This window comes from Acomys russatus, chromosome 30 (genome assembly GCF_903995435.1).
Source record: "Acomys russatus chromosome 30, mAcoRus1.1, whole genome shotgun sequence".
In the NCBI taxonomy this organism is placed as follows: Eukaryota; Metazoa; Chordata; class Mammalia; order Rodentia; family Muridae; genus Acomys; species Acomys russatus.
In genome coordinates this window covers 5,330,870-5,348,992 of record NC_067166.1, presented here as the reverse complement: position 1 = coordinate 5,348,992, position 18,123 = coordinate 5,330,870, and the positions used below count along the sequence as shown (strand labels likewise).

Sequence of the window (18,123 nt, the reverse complement as noted above, 5' to 3'; positions counted from 1 at the left end):
TCTAGGTCCTACTTTTGAAGAGAACAGACCGTGCACTCAAAAGTGGGACATTCCATGGGGGTGACCCAAACTGAAAATGGTAGTTAACATTTATCCTCCATTCCCAAGACTGAGGGCCTGGCCACACCCAACCATGGGCGCAGGCTGTGAGATACAGTGTTGCCTTTTGCCCTAGAAAGACGGCTCACTTGCAAGGTCTGCCACAGTAGTCAAACGTACTTGCCCAGTGTCTGACACAAAGGTCATAGGCCAAGTAACTTTTTTGTTTAAACAGTTTCCAGAAGCACTCTTAAACAACTACAATAGCGCTTGCCATTCAGGCAGCAACTCAAGACCACAAAAACGTCAGCTCCTTTTTCACCGGAGAGTCATTTTCCTAAGAGATTTGTCTATTCAGGTGTTACGTATGAGTGGTTTTCATGCGTGTGGTACCCGTGGACACCAGAATAGGGCAGTCAGTCACCTAGAACTGGGACAAGAAAAAGTCGGGAGCCTTCCTTGTGTGCGTTGGGAGCCAAATCTGGGTCCTCTACGAGAGTAGTGTGTGCTCTCAACCACAGAGCCATCTCTCAAACCCGGGGGGCGGGGTGGGGTGCTGTTTTTTTTTGCACAAAAGAGCATAAAGAAAACTAAACAAGATACACACAAAGCTGGAGCCACAACAGAACAGATATCCTGTGCGGCCCTTTCTTCTTCCCACAACTATACCCATGCCTTGTATACATGGGGAGAAGGTGATCTAAGTTTGGGCTGTCTTACAACAAAATGAAACAATAAATTTAGTATGACAGCCACCCCCCCCCACCCTCAAATATTTGAAATTAGTTGCAGAAAGGAAAGATTGTTCAGTGCCGTTCTGGTGAGATTTTTGTCTTTAACAGCAGCGACAACAACAAGAATTTTATGTAAGGAAAGAAGCAAAAAACAAGAAAACTCAAAAAAAAAAAAAAAAAAAAAAAAAAAAAAAAAAAAAAAAAGAAAGAAAGAAAGAAAGAAAGAAAAAGTCATCTGTGTTGTAAGTCCCAGCTCTCTGAGAAGAAGCTGTATTTGAGCAGCAGCTCGGGACACTCACCTGACTTATTCTAAGCGTCTTCAAGCACAGTTCTCATATCCCCACTTTAAAAAAAAAAAAAAAAAATAGGGAGCAAAAGACATTGGCCGCCTTGTCCAGAGTTCCATGGTTAGAAAATAAAAAAGACAGTGTATCTTTCCTGATCAAGTTGAGATGAGGACCGAAAAGTGGTGACACGCGCATACCAGTGTCTCCAGTCACTGTCAAATGAGTGAGATCACACCAACGAGCAGATGCGAGATCCCACTGTCCCATGGATAAGCTCCCTTCATTTCCTCTGACGTCACCGGAGGAAAATATACCATGCCTGTGCCTGCTTCATTCAAGTCTTTGATCTCAGAATCATAGCTGTTTGTTCAAAGTGCACACACAAGTATGCCGTTCCCATCTTCCCCTCTCTCCCTCGCGCTCTCTCTCCTTTTCTGCTTTGTTTCACCCCTGCCTCCAACCCCCGCCCCCATATTAAGGTAGGAAGTGCTAATTTTACCTTGTCTCCTGTTCTTTATGAGAAAGTAAGCAGATTTCGGGCTGTTCTGCACCCAGTTGGAGTGCTAGGTGTCTTGGCAGACACAGACGATTTCTCTCAGGGACTAGCTTCTCTCACATTTGTGCATAGGACTGCAAATACCTAAGGTTTTGCAGACTGTTTCACATTCGTTGCAGTGGCTCCCTAATTCCTTCCAAGCCTGGCAGATCTGACCGGGAGGGCTTCTACTATCTGCCACGCCGTCTATTGGATAACACCTTTGGCACACACCTCTGAAACTTACAATGTGATACTTGAAGTTGTTAAAGAAAACTGTGTGACTGCTGATCTTTGCAATATGGTTCCTGTTTGCACAGAGACTGACAGTCATCTGTAACAAAAGCCTCCATCAGGAGGTGTGAGGAGGCCCCTATCGGGTCCTGTATAGTTGCCAAGGGAGTGCTCACCCACACCTGCTGCTTCTGAGATAGGTTCCTGACAGGCCCCTTCCCGAGCTTGGACAGAAGCAACACGAAATCAAAAGCCCCAATGGACACTCAGTCAATTGTACATCTACTTGCTCTAATAATGTCACTTTGTAATTAAAGCATCAGTTTGGCTTGGCACTTTTAAAGTTTAATGGACCTTCTAAAGGCGTGCTCGGGTTTTTTGTTTTGTTTTGTTTTTGTTTTTTGCGTGTTTACTGTCAGTGTCACCAAATTACAACTCCCATCTTTGAATGCATAGATCCTGTCCAGCTCCTCAGACTGAAAATACGTTTCAAAAGCTTCATCTGGTTTCAGTCCCTGATGTTCTTCTCCTCAGTAATTTAACTCCTGGACCTCCCTTGCCAGATGCCAATGTCTCAGGCTGGTGTTTCTGGAGAGCCAGATGCCAGAGGCATAGCATTTATGAGTGTGCGAGCCTGCTTGTGCTGCAAAGCCCTGTGGTCGTCCTCCATGTCAGGTGCAGAAATTCTGCTACATGTCAGAGCTATCACCTTCCCGTGTTTCCCCTCAGATCCACACCACACGCGTTTGCACGTCTGTGTCAATAGTTTCAAACCCTTCCTGCCAGGTACCTCCACAGCGCCTACCTTTTCTAAGTCCCCTTGCCTCAGAGACTCCTCTCTGTGTTAGTCCTTGATTCATTAGTTGTTAGGCACTTGGTGCCTCGCTTCCTTGGCAGTGGGACAAGCCGAAGCCTCAGCTATGCCTTGGCCATATGTTCCAATGGCATATGCCATGCGATTTCTAAGAATGGGTAACTCAGAGCATCTTTCTAGTCTCCGTTAAAGATTGATTAGTCCAGGATCTGCAGTGTGTGTGTCAGCAGGATGCTGCCTCATGTCTATTTACCCAAAGTGTTTTGAGGAATGTGGCTTTCATTTTGATGGCACACTCATAAAATATGGAGCAAGAGGGCCCCCCCTTCCCTCCTCTCGCGGGGGAGTTTGACAAGCGAGGGACCCCAGCAGTATTAAATCTTTCTAGAGACAAGGCTGAGACACTGGTGAAACTGCTCCTGAGCGTAGAGAAGCTTCATCAGAGAGCTGTTCTTCTCAAACCAGACCCTAGCATGGTGCTGCCTCCTGGAGCAGAAAGAGATTTAAGAAAATAAACTATTGACTGGTTTTTTTTGTTGTTGTTTGTTTGTTTAAGGAGTTCTCGTCCCTGACATGCAAAATGGCAGTGGCGTGCGTAGTTTTTAGTTGCTGTGCTCTGTGAAGGCAGAAGCCTTTGTACGTTTGGCCAGGGCCATAGAGTCAGTGCAGGCTCCTGCTGCGCACACACTGGCGGTGTCTGAGCCCAGGCTCCCATCTCCGAAGACCGAAACCCTTGTCTACAAGGCTTGTGCGCCTTATCTCTCCTCACACAGGCTTGAGCCGATGGAGTAATTCTCCATCACATCTTCTGTGTTGAAATTCCTAAGAGAACTTTTTGGTGATTCAGCCTACCGGCATGTTCCACTAATCTTCATATCTGAGGCGCTATCAGAGACACACTTAATGAGTTGCAGCTCTCAAGTAGGTTGCTACAGTCAGGCCTAAAAGGCTTTTTTTTCCCCCCAGGCATTTCCAAAGATCCACTTTCCCTTATCTCCTTAGTTTCAGGGCCTTCTAGAGAACAAATGGCTGGGCCTTTTCCAAAGGGACAGTATTTCCTATCTGGTGCTTTTGTTCCCCCCCAGAAAGAAAAGAAAATGAAAACAGTTGTCTTCCTCTAAGAGATTTAATCCACAGCAAACTGAAGCTCGACACCTGCCCCCCTTCCCCCTCCCCCTCCCCCTCCCGTAGGCTGTCTCATAGTGTGACCACTGAGCATTTGTGGTTTGTGTTAGAGGTAGGCCACGCCAGACCACAGCGGTGAAGGATCAACTGTTGGCATGCTTGAAGAGTTTCCAGGGTGACCTGTCAGTTCTCTCTGTGTGATGCCTTGTGCCTCCTTGGGATGTTAAGAGCCTTCACGCGCATTCATATGGAGTCTGCCATCTTGCCCTTTCCTTATTCCAAACAAGAATCTCTGCCTTTATTTCGTCAGAGTTCTAGGTTAGGACTATGTTTGCTGGCCAGGCTTAGAACCGACACCTTAAAAGGTGTGTGGCTTCCCCTGTCCTAGTTAATACTTTCTTTAAAAAAAAAAAAATCTAATGCTCTGTGTTCTGGGACCTCATTTCCCATTTCTCTTTCTGTTCTACATTTTCGTTCTTCCTGTAGATACAGCCAGGTTGAGTTTTAAAATATTCTCTTAATTAAATCTGTTCTGAGTGCTTTATGAGTTTTAGAACTTCTACTTTAGAATAGAAGCCAAATTGGGAAGCAATGGGTGAACACTTAAAGTCAGCCAGCAAGTCAAAAGCCAACTTGGGAACAAAATGGTTGATCTTTCTTCCTCAGTGTGCTGAAATTCAAAGCATATGTCTCATGTTGTCTGGAATGAGATTACTCTCCATGGGCCAGTGTCTTAAAACAATAGAGAATTAAGTGTGGTGGTGATATTTTACATTTCTTAAAATTATTAAAAAAATTTTTTACAACTGAAGTAAGCAAACAGGAGCAGCTGGGACAGGAATCTCTTAATGGTTGGTTCATAAAAGTAAAAGCTTATAGAAGCAACAGAGTCTCCCAGAACAGTGTAGATATTGTTAAAACTGATAACACACTTTAGATTATAGTCTTACAGGTCCTTTTTCTGTTATGTTCTCATAACCTATAGGTCGTATCAACACTTGCATGCACCAGTGACTTTCCATATAGATAAATCCCACACACTCCTCAGAGTTTTCATCATGTGCCCTTGCAGCCCGTAAGTCCTTTAAAGCCTGTTTTTCTCTGTCCACAGCACAGTGCCTGGAACATAATGAGGTTCTCAGCAAACTGAATAAATAAAACAAGAGATAAACCTGCCTGTCTCTGGGGGACGTCTTGCATTGCTATAGCTTGATGCGGCTCGCTCTGTGCTCCAGCATCGTCGTCCAAAGGGCACGGGCAAGGTGGGGGAGGAGAGGACTACAGCCCTCACCGCTTCTTACCAGCAGCTGGTTCGGTGAGCCCTCACTGAGCATCTGGCCCATGGAGGTCTTGCTCCACATGTGGGGTGAACCAAGAAAGTGAGAGGCCATGCTTTGTGAAAAGCTCTCTGAGGCCCAGATCCGCCTCCATTCTGGAAATGCGCATTCTGGTGGTGGGATGGAGAAAGAATCAAGGGAGGTGAGGACATGGGATGGACAAGCAACCGGTGCTCAAGGGACGAGGGATAGGGCATCAAAGATAGGAACTAGACGAGAGCAGGAAGAGGTTCCTGAATGGGTCTGTTGGGTAAGGAGCAACTGAGGCTGCTGGGGCAACTGGACCGTGAGGAAGATAGCCAACACTCTAAGACACCCGTCAGGGAGTGGTAGGGCTCAAGCGATTTGGCTAGAAGTGTTTTTAATTAGTGCTTGCTTTCCAAGTCCTAGGAGGGCAAAGTCTTTGTTTTCCCTTTTGTTTTTATTTGCATTTGCATTTATTGGAAGCTTTCCTCCAAGCAGGCAAGGTGTAGATGGATCATGATGTAGAAACACCAAGAAGAAAGGACAAGGAAAAGGGTAAAGATGGAATGGTAATGCTGTATAAGCCCTCCAGAGATGTGACTTTGTGAGGAGGCATTGTGTGCATGTATATATACACATATATGTGTCTATGTCCCTTAGCCTAGTGTGAATGGCAGAACTGGAGGGAGAGACCTCTTTAGCTGCAGTGCCTAGAGCAGTGGTGGCATCGCGTCCTCAGCAAACCTGTGCGTAGTAGTGTTGATGGACGAGGGGAAGGAGTCTGCACTTCTCTGAGCACTTTATGTCTCTGCAAATGAACTCTGTAAGGTAGGTATTATTCTTTCATTTTCAGGTGTTGTAATAATTATTATTATGCCCTAATTTAGAACCAAAGGCTTAGAGCAGCAAGGAAGGAACTTACCCGAAGTCAAGTATCTATCTAATAAGCAGGAAAGCGGAAACTTGAGTATAGATGGCTCTGCCTCTGATCCAGTTAACACTGACGGCGCTGGACCGCCGACCACACGCAGGCAGGGAGGGAGGGGCCCCTGAGAGAAGCACCTTGAACAGAGGACACAGGGTGGGTGGACGCAGGCAGGTTTGAGGGGTTGGCCGATTCCACTTGGCTGGAGAGTTAGAAGCATAAGGACTCTGGAAGGTGGCCACCCTGTTGTGTATTGTAGAGCCACGATTCATCGTCTCAAGACCTTTCTGTCACTGTCTAGTTCACCAGATGGTGTTTCGCTGGATTTTTCACATGTGTGTAGTCCCTCTTTCATCACTAAAACGTGAAGGCCAGGAGTTTGGAAATTGCTCTACTTTCTGCACTACTGTGTCTTGAGCTCTCAGGAGGGTATCAGGCATGTAGCAAATGTCTGTTTAGTTAAGTCCAGGTCACCCAGGGGTCCACAGCCTTCTACCAGTTTCTTCCCTCTTGGGGACGCATGTCATATATTGGCAGCCACCAGTGAACCCAGACTGTGTCTCAGGGTCCATCTGCTAGAGTGTCCAGTGTGGCCCCGTGGGAAAGGAGCGGCCTCCGTGGTTGTAATGAGGAAAGCATAGACAGAAACGTGCGTCTGTGTGTGCGCTCCGCTTCGAACACTCTCCAAGACGGGTTCCTTATCTGGGTTGATTTTTATTTTATTTTTTAACATGGAAGCTGGGTCTCATCCCAGCATTATTAAGCTACCTGAAGTTGTTGTGTGCTGTCATTTCATTTTCGGCTTTATTTTTGTTTTAGAGACGGAGCTTCCTATAGCCTAGGCTGGCCGCAAACTCACTCCTTAGCTGAAGCTGGCCTTGAACACCAGATCTGCTTCCACCTCTCAGATGCTAGTCTTACAGGCTGCTCCACCTATAGCCAGCTCTCTTTTACTGTTTCCAATCATGGCTTTTTGACTGAGAGCCAGTGGAAAGGGAAGAAAGGCAGAGGTACTAGGTCTGGTGTGGAGTTCACTCTGGCTCCTGCAGCTACGTTGTCTCTCTCTCTCTCTCTCTCTCTCTCTCTCTCTCTCTCTCTCTCTCTCTCTCTCTCTCTCTCTCTCTCTCTCTCTTTGCCCCCTTTTAGGTTTCCCTTCCTTGCCCTGAAAGATGATCTTGGAGTGTTGCTGGAGTTGATGTGGTGTCATTAGAAAACAGCTGATAAGGAGAAGATAGAAACTGGGCAGCACAGTTAAAATCCCAGCTCTTCAGCAGCAGAGGGTGCAAACTGTGAGCCATAGCACAGAGAGGGGAAATCTGATAAAAGACTGTACTGAGCATCATTCACTTTAAACAAGGCAATTGATCCTTTACACTTTGCACTTTGCTATAAGGGATTTGCTCTATTTAGGTTGCTGGTTTTTGTTTTTGTTTTTGTTTTGTTTTGTTTTTGAATTTCTGTAGTATGTAAACACCCATTCCTACAATGCTCTTCAGTTGAGTTTCTCACGTCGACACAACTCTGTTAAAGCTAGGGTCTGTACTCTGTAGTAAGAGTGTTGTCGGTTACTTTTTTTTTTTAAGATTTATTCATTTATAATATGTATGAGTGCTCTCTCCGCATGTACACCTGCACACCAGAAGAGGTCATCAGATCCCAGTATAGATGGGAGCCACCATGTGGTTGTCAGGAATTGAATTCAGGACCTTTTGAAGAGCAGACAGTGCTCTTAACCGCTGAGCCATCTCTCCAGCCCCTTGTTGGTTACTTTTAAGCTCCTAAAAGAGTAGGACCATGGCGATTCCCACAGGGCCCAGACTCTTACATTGTGCCCACGATGAACAGCTGGACTCAGAAGCTACGGGAAGTAAGGAAGGCTGTGTCCAAAGTTCCTGGTTCTGATAGAGTTTTGGAAAAGGTGACACTTGTCTCGGCTGCTCCTGAGAAAATAATCTGTGAATGAAGGTGGACGAACAACGTACTAATAGGTTGGTCACTCTGCACGGAGGCTTGACAGCAACCTTAGAAGACAGTGTATCAACCGTGGCTCTAGTGTGCACAGAAAGAGGGGCGCTGGAGTCTGCGTTGACATGAACATAACGTGCATCTCTCCTACTAAAACAGGAGAAGAAATGCTGCTCACAGCACAAATTCTGAAGCAAGGGAAAGCACGTGCATTGTGCCCTGGTGGATCTGACCCACAAGGCCACAGGGAAACTAACAGCACAAGGCAGACACACAAAACACCTGGGAAACCGAGGGAACAGCTGAGTGGCCTGAAGAAGCCCGGCAGTGCTAAGATTCGTGACCAACTTCCTGAAATAAATTATCAAAACCAAAAAGGAAAAAAAAAAAGAGTAGGGCCATCTCAAGACAAGGCTAACAGGAAGGCTTGGTGTGCTCTGTTAAGTGGCTACCGTCAGAGAAGTGGTGATCATGTACTAGTGTTCAAGCCCAGCAGAGATGGTACCTTCCTCATGTGAGTCTGCTCCACTACTTCTTTCTACAAAGACTTGCAAGGGACTTAAGAAAACAGCAATAAAAAAAAGAAAAGAAAAGAAAGGAAGAAAGGAAAGAAAAGAAACAAGATCAAGATGTAGAACATCCCCACTGTGTGTGTGTGTGTGTGTGTGTGTGTGTGTGTGTGTGTGTGTGAAATCACTACTCCAGTTGACTTTGATATTTACTGCCCGGAATTTGGGAAGAATAAAAGAGCCAGGAACTCATGATCTCTGACGTTGTTCTCATTATAGGAAAAGAGCATAGATTTGTCTTCAGAGGGAAATAAAAACTCTTCCTAGCACAATTCTAAACGTTTTTCTTCCCATCGGAGACACTGAGTAATCTAATGAGCAATCCATGACAAACTTTCTCATTCATGGTAGTTCTGGGTCCTTTGTTTTGTTTTGTTTTGGTTTTGTTTTGTTAGACTTCTCATATCAAACATAAGCCATAGTGGGTCGGAAATTCAACCAATTGAACACCACCGAAGTTAATAAACAGTGGCGTACTAGTTGGCCAATAAACGAATGAAAAGATGCTCTACATCAGTAGTCACCAGAGAAATGCAAACTCAAACCGCTTACAATATGTAATAAACGGTTTAGATGTCTATAAAGCTGGGATCCAGGTAGGGTATGAATGTGCAGCAACTGAAACTTGTATGTATTTCTGGTGGGAGTGCATAGGGTGTCGCTCTGAGCTGAACAGAATTGAGACCCTCATATTCAAAAAGGTTGTACAGCCCTCAGCAGGCAGAAGACCATACGACCCCTGTAAAGGCCCTGGGCATGGTCCTTTGAATGATTTCCTCTAAACCCTCCTTTTAGGAGGTTTCATCCCCTGTTGAGGACTGAAGTACTGGTGCTACTGAGATGGGAGTTGCCCTCTCAAGCACTAGGGCCTGCTCAGCTGGCTTCTGGCTTTTCACTCACGCAGGTGAAGACCTTGAGGGGTTTGTGTCTGCCTGAATGGTCATGCACCTTCCAGAAACGGGCACATTAATTTAAATGTTATCTGTTGACCTAAAATTAGAATCCCCAAAATGTCTATACAAGATTAAGAGCCCATGTTTCTTTCTTTTTTTAAGTTGCTTTTTTTAAAAACTTAATTAATTTATTCAGATTACATCTCAATTGTTATCCCATCCTTTGTACCCTCCTGCTCCTCCCTCCCTCCCACTTTCACCCTATTCCCCTCCCCTATATCTGTGACCGAGGGGGACCTCCTCCCCGACTATATGGTCACATGCTATCATCTCATCCTGGTAGCCTGCTTATCCTTCCTCTGAGTGCCACTGGGCCTCCCCACCAAGGGGAAGTGGTCAAATATGGGGCATCAGAGTTCATGTCCGAGTCAGTCCCTGCTCTCCACTCAGCTATGGAGAATGTCTTGTCCATTGGCTAGATCTGAGAAGGGGTTCGATGTTTACTTCAAGTACTGTCCTTGGTTGGCGCAGTAGTTTGAGCAGGGCCCCTGGAATTACCCATGTTTCTTAACTACGATGATTTAAAAGCATCCACAGTTGTTTCTGGCATATGAATCCATACCATTATGGGAAGGCATCAGCTACTGCTTTCCCGTGGTTCCAGCAAGCTTCTGTTGGGCTTCCTGCTGTGAGGTGGGTGAACATCGTATGTGCCTTCCTGTCAGGTGTTTTGTATTTTGTTTAATCCCCTTCCTACTCTTTGGTATATTTGAAAGGATATTTTTTACTTCAGTATTTCCAATATATTATTCAGATCACTCTTCTTTGTCTGTCATAAGGGAAGGGAGGGGAAAGTTAGCACTCAGAATATCATAAAACTCCAAGATCCACCTGCACACAGAGCCCACCCAGTCCTGAGCCTGGCCAGGCCTGGTGTAGGATCGTGTCATGTGTCCTCTGATTTCGGATGTAGAGTTTGGAGCCCGCCTCCGGTATGAAAGCCGATACATCCTCTCTGCCAGTGGCTCTCCAGCTTCCTGATGCCGCCGCCCTCTAATACAGAGCCCCCTGTTGTAGTAGTGACCCCAACCATGGAGTTAGTTTTGTTGCTACTTCATACCTACAAATTATGATACTGTTATGAGTCGTACTGTAAATGTCTGATATGCAAGATATCTGATATGCTGCCCCTGTAAAAGGGTTGTTTGACACACCCCCTCCCAAGGGGTCAGGACCCACAGGTTGAGATCGGCTGCTCTATACCTTTATCAAAAGGCAATGGTCACCCCTCTTTCCCTTGGGTACTCACAAGCAGGGGAGTAGTCTGACCTGCGGTGAAACCTCCTTTGGGGTTGGTGAGTGTGAAGCAGTCTGAGGCTGAAGGCACAAAAGGCAAGCTCAGAAAATCCGGATGCGTGGATGTAACATCATGTTCCGTCCGTGGTAACCCCTGAGCACCGCAAGTCTGAAGCAAATGAGTAACTTTTTTTAAAGGATGGGGGAGGGAGCTGCCTTACATGAAAGAGCTTCCATGGCAATGATATTTGAGACATCTCTAGAAACTCCCACCCTTCCAGCTGTCTCCGGAACACTGTACACAGAGAGCCTTGTCCATGTGTGTGAGGTACCCTTGTTAACCCAAGGAGTAAGGCCACATTAAAGAAATACTAGGACAGCCCTGCCTGTCCTTTTCTCCAGCCCATTCTCTCTCATCTTCTCCCACCTACCCCCCACCAAAGCCACAGACACATGCACAGAGGTATATACATCCGTGCATGCTTTCCAACGGCTTTGTTCTTAAGCTAGGAGACCAGCACTTATAGATACAGTCCGCGACGGCAAATTGTCATTGCTGCAAGGAATGTCTAAGAAAAGCCTTAGCTTTCCCATTTTACAGATTTGAAAACAGGTGAATGTAGGAAGTACGAACACAGAGAACAAAGTGCCTAGGCATAGTGGTCGCTTAGTGCTTAAGTAAAACCCAAGTCCCCTGCTGGGAAACCATCCTTTTTGCTAGCCTCACGTGTGAGTACAGTAACCTGGAAAAATCACTGCTTCATGACATCCAGTTGGTTAATCCCTTCTCTGTCAATCACTTCCATGCAAGCTGAATAGACTATAAATTCACATTTCTGGAGCCACATGGTCAAAATAGCACTTTATATTCAGTGTGAAATTCTTAAAATGAAACCCAGCTGGCAGATGGGAAGAATTGGCGTGGGGGAATATTGGGTGTGCAAGGGGCTCACGGTTTCCCAGAGAGCTTTCTGGGCTTTAAGCATCTATGATGCAGCACAAATGAGTCTCCTTAACCTGGGCTGTGTGTCTAATTTGTAATGCTTCATAAAAAGAAAAAAGCCCCAAGAAGCACGTGCGGGCCTCGCCTGCAGAGAAAATGTGCACACTCAGGCAACCATTCTTTCAGTTCTTTCATAAGCGCTAGTTAATCAAGTGCGTCTTTTTGGTGCTTGGAATAACTCCTGGCCTTAATAACTTAATGTGTGAGAGTGCAAAGAGTTGGCTTGTCTCTCATGTGTCTCCACCTCTGTGCAGAACTCTTGCCCGGGCTCTTCCACTTCTTTAGCTTGCATGTGCTGTGCTGTCCTCAGGCTGGGTAGGAGGTGTCATCAGTTCCTGTCATGACCAAGCCAAGCCCTCCAGCCTCCAGCATGATGCTTGCTTCGACTGTTTACTTCTTGTGACTCCTGCTTCCCAGCAGAAGGGGACCAAAGAGCAGTACAGTCTACGGCCAGGTTGCTGCAAGTCTGCCATCTGTAGCACGCATTTCAGCAGCTGCAAGAGATTTCAGACTTCCCAGATGTTTGAGAGAGAGAGAGAGAGAGAGAGAGAGAGAGAGAGAGAGAGAGAGAGAGAGAGAGAGAGAGAGAGAGAGAAGATTCCTATGTTGCATTTAACTACTACTAAGAAATATGCAGCAGGCTTTGTCGGTCTGGATGGAAAGCTGGGAGTCAAGTAAGAAAGAATGCAGTTTCTCAAATACAGATTTCTCTAAACCCACACATTTTTTTTTTCATGTGAAAGAATAGATTATAAACGGGCACCCAAAGTTTGCAAATCTGTTTCAAGAACCTGAGTACAAGTCCATTATGCTAAATATGATAAAAACAAGGTATGAGGTAACTCCTAGTCTGAAGATAGCATTTGTGAGCCTATGTCATTATATGCCACTTCTGTGACGCCTGCCCTGTACTTTAAGAAACTGACACTAGGTACAAACTGGCATTTTCTTGTGCTGGCATCTAGTAGGTTTAATTTTCAAGCCGTATCATAGGATCATCACTTTGCAAATGGAAAAGTCAATATGAGAAGTTTAAGAAAAAAACACTGCAATCATTTCAAAGTACTTTCTAGTACTATGCTTTAAAGCACCAAAATCTCCTGGCCCCTAAAGAACCCAATGCATGGGTGCCGATGACACAAGGTGTTGGTTAAGAAAAGCATGGGGCATTTCATTGATAGCTTCTCATTCTGCTCCTGGGTCCAAAAAATAGTCGTAAGTTCTAGTTAGAAAATACCATTTCAAGGCCAAGCAGTGGTGGCTCACGCCTTTAATCCCAGCACTTAGGAGGCAAATCTCAAAAGAAAAAAAAAAAAAAAAAAAAAAAAAAAAAACAAAAAACCAACAACACAAGGAAACACTATTTCAAGTTCATTCAGGCTTATTAAGCATTTACTAAAGCACTATTCATTTGTAAGACATATTTATAGATGTGACTGTTTCTAAGGAAACTGTCGTTGTCTGAGTGTGTGTGAGTGTGGGTCTGAGCATTTTAATTTCATTTACTTAGTCTCCCCTTCAGCAGAGGATGGGAGGTGAGAGACGGGAGTATTGATTCTGACAGTGGACATGTTTTCGTATAGCGCTCTACACCTCAGACTGCATGAGTGTTAATGACTTCCCCTCCGAGGGAGCGTTTGATTCAGGCATGATGAAAAGTGTGGTTGGCAACCGAGAGCTGTGAGGACACAGCAGCCCACTGGCCTTGTCTCAATTGATAGTTGAAGAGTTAGTCGAGTGTGGGCGCTGCTGGGTGTGTGATCAGTAAAGCCCTTGCTTGCTTCCCCAGTACTGAGGGGAGATGGGGGGGGGGGGTAAGGAAAAGAAAAATAATTAGTTAAAAGTAGGAAGTTACTCTAACTAGCGTATTTTAACTTAAACATACAAATGACATGGATCTTTTCCTTGCTTTTTTTTTTTTTTTTCCTCTCTTTTTGATTATTTTTGTTTTGTTTCTTCAAAAACAGGGTTTCTCTGTGTAGCCTTGACTGTCCTAGACTTGCTTTGTAGACCAGGCTGGCCTCGAACTCACAGAGATCCACCTGCCTCTGCTTGCCTCCCGAGTGCTAGAATTAAAGGCATGTGCCACCACCGCCCGGCTGACACTAATCTTTTCATATTGGGTCAAGGGGTTTTCTTGAATGTTTGGCCACCAATATGAGTTCTGTGTTCTGTTTCCAATGCTGTATAGAGCGTGGTCATTCTCCCCTGCTGTTCAGCTTTCTGTTTCTTTAAAATAGAACCCTGAGATAAACACACTGGAAGCAGTCTTCCCTCCCAGTCCTTTATCAATTTTGGAAAACGTATTACTGAAACGCAATTCAATAGCAGTTTGTTCTCAGTAACTTGGCTTTATTAAGTTCTTTGAATACCTTCCATTTGATTTTTCATAGAAATAGGCATTATCTTTTCGAGTTTATATTTCATCTGCTGGCATCATGTTAATTAAGCTACTTTATGATAAGAGCAAATATGATTGCCATGAGAATTGTGAAGCAACTTGGGAGCAGCCATGGTAGGAAAACAGTCCCACCAGTCATGAGCCTTTGCCATGGTCCTGCACGGCCTGTCAAAACCCATTGTGTGGGAGGGAGATTTCAAGCATCGTCTTGTACTGGGACAAAGAAGGCTCAGCTAACCCTAGATGGTGAAGAGGAAGCTAGTCATCAGAGCCTTTATTCTACCCGTGTATGGTTTTTAAATTAGCCAGAGGTTTGTCTGTACCTGCGGTGGCTTTGTATTTGCTGTCACTCTCTTAGGTGAGTTACATAGACAATATCATTGTTGTACCGTCTTCATTTTCTTTTCCAAGGCATCTGACTTAACCCACTAATTATCTACCAGTCCCTTCCATTGTCATGTAAGAGTTGTTCTAAGTCACTTATGTTTATCCTTTAGCCGGAAGCGGCAACTACGTAGGGTGGGTAGACAGTGGCAGCTTCCTTGATGCGCTAGGTACAGTCTGGTTTGATATATACAGACTTGGCTCTGCTGACCTGTGTCAGCTATTCATGTATTGTGAATTTGATTTGAACAAAAAGGGGCGGAGGGTGGGAAGCACACTGTCCGCTTTTTGAGTTCAGATCCTAAGTCTCCTCCCTTCAGAGACGATTCTGATGGTTCCCGCCCCTCAGCTGAAATTTTCACATGGCCTCTGTTGTTTGGGTTTTGATTAAAGATTTCTCCACCTTGGCATTGGAGGGCTGGAGAGAGATCTTTGCTGAGAGGAGGAGGGGGGAGTGATCTCCCTGGGGAATGCGCAGCAATAACCCTGGCCGAGCCCCACTAGAGCCCTCCTCCCATCATACATGGCAGCTGGTACTATCCCTAAACATTACCGGATGTCCCCGGAGAACTGTGTGATTGCTTCCCCTCTTTCTATGGTTGACAAATATTGGCTTCAACTAATTGTCAGATGCCGAGACCCCAGGCCACATGAACAGTATCAAGGGAAATACAGTCCGTGGCTTTTTGTGCCTTGCTTTCTGGTATTCTCTTCATGTTGTGGTAATGATCTCCAGACTTGCCTTTCACAGGCTTTAAACTGACTTCAACTGGTCCCATGTAAGATTCGGGCTAAAAATTTTTCAGGATGAATTACCACTTAGCTTTTTTTTTTTTTTTTTTTCCTTGCCTTGGGCTGCCTGCAAGCCTCCTTCCAAGCTCATATTTTTAAGTTGCCAGGATATGAGGCTCCTGGCTGAGTTGCCAGCAAGGAAAGAAATTCTCTCTCCAGAACTGAAAACACGGCACCTAGTTGCAAGAGCGTGCGTTACCTACCTGTCCCCCTCAGTCAGAAGCGTTGCTAAGAAGTTGGCAAGCTGGTCTGCCTCCACCCTTGCTCTGACGTGCCACACCTTCCTATTTTCCATTTCCTCCTAGTGTTTCCATGGTGGCTCCTTGCTGTAGCCAGATGACAAACTGCTGACAGGAACATCCCTGGAATACTGCTGTATCTGGACAGAGCCATTGGCACTGTCCACTGGCAGCTGAGCAACCCGTGGCTTGCCATATTTCTCTGTCTCCCGTGTAAGGCCCAAGAATTTGAACCGGCCCCAGCATCTGAATGCTATCTTGTTAGGCCGGAGTGCTGCCATTGTGCCGCAAGCCAGTGTTGACCATGTTTATCTGGATTCCACGATTTTGTTGACTTGCTTTTGATTCTGCTTTCTCAAACCCACCACCTCCACGCACACCTTACCCGTTACGGAAACCAGAAGCCAGAAAATGCTGACAATATGAACCATGGATTTTTGAGAGTTTTTATGTACCTAATATTCTGTCACTGTGGATTAACTACGTTGCTTTATATTCCGTTGAGTCGGAGAGTCCTCTGTGTTGGGGAGCGGACAGGGGTGCAGTGAAGAGCATTAGGCATGGCAATATTATAATAGAGAAAACAGGCCCAAAAAAAGTCACGGCCGCATACCCTCCGGGTGGTCTGCTTGGAAAGCAGCTGGATAGTGTCTGTTTGTGGCATAGAGCTATATAATCGAGCAAGCTGAATATGAGGCGTGGCCAGAAATCTATTGTAACATGCAACAGGCTTTTTAGAAAGTTCAAAGTATGAAATAGGTTCGGGAATTGTCAACTGTGGGCCAGCTAACATCAAGTTACGCAAAGTGTTTTATAAAATAAATCTCTGGGAGAACAAATGATGGATTTGAAGGGGGGGGGGAGTATGTTTTCTTCTCCTTCCTCTTGTGCTGTTTGACACAAGCAAAGGTCGTGGCGGGAAAGAAGTGTTTTCTGCAATACAAAACCTAGGCCCAGACTTGGAATGCATCGGGAACACATCTGGCAATCCAAGCAAAGCGTCCAGCATGGCAGAAGAGAGAATATGCTGGTCCATCTCAGCTACCAAGGCAGACGTCAGTCACTGTTGGTCATTGATAGGTTGTTGTTCTTTTTCATGTCCCCACCCCCTTTTTAGCTTCATAAAATATAGAACTCATATCTTTAGCCTGCATTTTATAATGCCAAGATAGCCAGCCAGCCATTTCAATATGCACAGTTAATGGCTATTAGTTTTTTTTTTCTTTAAAAAAAAAAAAAAAAAACTTAAAAGAATCAATTTCATGGTGTCTGCATCTAGTTAAGCAAGTCATTTAAGCAACATTTTACTCGTGTGTAGCAGACCATTTTATAAGTTACTGATAGCTTTACAAGCCTGTTTCAGACAAGCTAATTGGTTGTCTCTGATATGTGTTTGGGGCTTTCACTCATTATTACTCCCTTTCCTGTCTGTACATACTTGACTCTTAAACAGCCACGGTGTACTGCCAGGGAGAAGGTTTTTCAGGGATAGGTTTCAGAGACACTTTAACAGCATCTGCTTTCTTGAGTAAAGGTAAATTAGAATCGAAAAGTTATCCCAAACAGTAAAAGAGCACGTGTATAGCATCCTAAAAGTGTTTGGTACCAAGACTGAGGGCCCTTCTGCGAGGAGGGAACACAGGGCTTCGAGGGGAGGAGGGAGAGACCAGGAGAAAACGATGTCGGGCTGAAGCCTGTAATTAATGGTGTTATAGATCGCCACTGAAAAAAGCTGCCCGCACCTGCATGCAAAGACAGGGCGCGTCACCAAGGGCCTCCCTTTTTTTTTTTTTTTTTTTTTTTCCCCATGTGTCACAGCGCTTTCGATTCCATGAGATAAGAATTGGATGCTTTGTTTGGACACAGATGAAAGGAATAGCTCAAAACACCAGTGTCCCATTGGCCATAGATTCTTGGACTGGTTCTCTTTTCCGTGATAGGGTGTTTACTTTCCTGTTTGCAAAACAGTCCATTGCAGCTGCCTGTGGGCTTGTGTGTAATAGAGTTTAAACCAATTAGACCTACAGTTTTGAAACTGCTTATGAGATCAGCCTTCTGCGTGAAGCCCTGACCTGATTAATTAGAGCAGGAAAGTCCTCTCCCATAGTCAGGCTACTTCTTTTACTGTCACTTTAGTGCGGGGTGAAATACCAGACCTGCATTGCTGCCTTTGTCATGGCCATTTTTAAAAAAAATAAGAATTAGTATCTTCTGTGTCCAGCAATATTGTAGGTACATTAGAGAGAACAAAGCAATTTTTGTTGTTGTTGTTTTTTGGTGTTTTGGTTTTTTGTTTTTCAAGACAGGGTTTCTCTGTGTAGCCTTGGCTGTCCTGGACTCCTTTTGTAGACCAGGCTGGCCTCCAACTCACAGCGATCCACCTGCCTCTGCCTCCCGAGTGCTGGGATGAAAGGCATGGGTCACCGTGCCCGGCCCACAAAACAATTTTTAAGTGTCTCTGTTCCCCAAGAAGTAAGGTCCATTACATACAAAAAAAAATATAGAGAATAACCATCCAAATGTAGATTATCCTCTTCGTAAATGGAGCTTGCCACAGACTTGTACGGGTGGTCTATCCTATCGAGCC

The 18,123-nt window shown here is 45.1% G+C and overlaps 1 protein-coding gene and 1 pseudogene across 2 annotated transcripts in view; both read left to right on the top strand.

Annotated features, from left to right (window-relative positions):
• Arl15 (ADP ribosylation factor like GTPase 15) overlaps nucleotides 1–18,123 on the top strand; it is a 365,109-nt gene that overhangs the window by 334,910 nt on the left and 12,076 nt on the right. The gene's annotated exons all lie outside the window — the stretch shown is intronic.
• Nucleotides 7,832–8,345, top strand: LOC127212326 (acyl-coenzyme A thioesterase 13-like; annotated as a pseudogene).